General features: G+C 48.8%; 1 long non-coding RNA gene across 11 annotated transcripts; it reads left to right on the forward strand.

The window, feature by feature from the left end:
* Positions 1–262: 262 nt before the first annotated feature.
* Positions 263–1,515, forward strand: LOC127915767 (uncharacterized). 11 transcript variants are annotated; one of them, XR_008092023.1, is made up of 4 exons: positions 263–391; positions 637–702; positions 868–999; positions 1,066–1,515. It is a non-coding gene; the product is annotated as an uncharacterized LOC127915767 (long non-coding RNA). The 11 variants fall into 11 exon arrangements; XR_008092020.1 differs by lacking the exon at positions 263–391 and having other exon boundaries at positions 463–702; positions 1,066–1,263; positions 1,297–1,515; XR_008092026.1 differs by lacking the exon at positions 263–391 and having other exon boundaries at positions 463–702; positions 1,066–1,230; positions 1,297–1,515.
* Positions 1,516–1,521: the final 6 nt, after the last annotated feature.

Genomic DNA, 1,521 nt, shown 5'->3' on the forward strand with positions numbered 1-1,521 from the left:
TAATGGGTCATTTTGTTACTTGGTAGCTACTAGCAGCAGACCCTATGTTGTGGATCATCTACAACTATTTCCGATGACGTTGTCCCCACAGTGACCGTACGTACATAACCCAACCAGAAGCCATGGATTACCGGCAATATCCGCACTGAGCTAAAGGGTAGAGCTGCCGCTTTCAAGGAGCGGGTCTCTAACCCAGACGCTTATAAGAAATCCGGCTATGCCCTGAAATAAACCATCAAACAGGAATAACATAAATATAGGACTAAGATTGAATAATACTACACCGGCTCCGACGCCATGCTGATCCATGATTGAGGACACTCAGGTACCATGCTGATCCATGATTGAGGACACTCAGGTACCATGCTGATCCATGATTGAGGACACTCAGGTACCATGCTGATCCATGGCCTGTCATTGAGGAAACTCAGGTACCACGCTGATCCATGGCCTGTCATTGAGGACACTCAGGTACCATGCTGATCCATGATTGAGGACACTCAGGTACCATGCTGATCCATGATTGAGGACACTCAGGTACCACGCTGATCCATGATTGAGGACACTCAGGTACCATGCTGATCCATGATTGAGGACACTCAGGTACCACGCTGATCCATGATTGAGGACACTCAGGTACCACGCTGATCCATGATTGAGGACACTCAGGTACCATGCTGATCCATGATTGAGGACACTCAGGTACCACGCTGATCCATGATTGAGGACACTCAGGTACCACGCTGATCCATGATTGAGGACACTCAGGTACCACGCTGATCCATGATTGAGGACACTCAGGTACCATGCTGATCCATGATTGAGGACACTCAAGTACCATGCTGATCCATGATTGAGGACACTCAGGTACCACGCTGATCCATGATTGAGGACACTCAGGTACCATGCTGATCCATGATTGAGGACACTCAGGTACCATGCTGATCCATGATTGAGGACACTCAGGTACCACGCTGATCCATGATTGAGGACACTCAGGTACCACGCTGATCCATGATTGAGGACACTCAGGTACCATGCTGATCCATGATTGAGGACACTCAGGTACCATGCTGATCCATGATTGAGGACACTCAGGTACCACGCTGATCCATGATTGAGGACACTCAGGTACCATGCTGATCCATGATTGAGGACACTCAGGTACCACGCTGATCCATGATTGAGGACACTCAGGTACCATGCTGATCCATGATTGAGGACACTCAGGTACCATGCTGATCCATGATTGAGGACACTCAGGTACCACGCTGATCCATGATTGAGGACACTCAGGTACCACGCTGATCCATGATTGAGGACACTCAGGTACCATGCTGATCCATGATTGAGGACACTCAGGTACCATGCTGATCCATGATTGAGGACACTCAGGTACCATGCTGATCCATGGCCTGAAACTCAATGTTTTTCAATAGAGTCGGCGGAATGAACACACCCCTGACGACACGCAAACACATTTCACTTCCATAGAAGCCACATACAAACAGCGTGATCCCT

This window comes from Oncorhynchus keta, chromosome 35 (assembly GCF_023373465.1).
Source record: "Oncorhynchus keta strain PuntledgeMale-10-30-2019 chromosome 35, Oket_V2, whole genome shotgun sequence".
NCBI classification, from domain to species: Eukaryota; Metazoa; Chordata; class Actinopteri; order Salmoniformes; family Salmonidae; genus Oncorhynchus; species Oncorhynchus keta.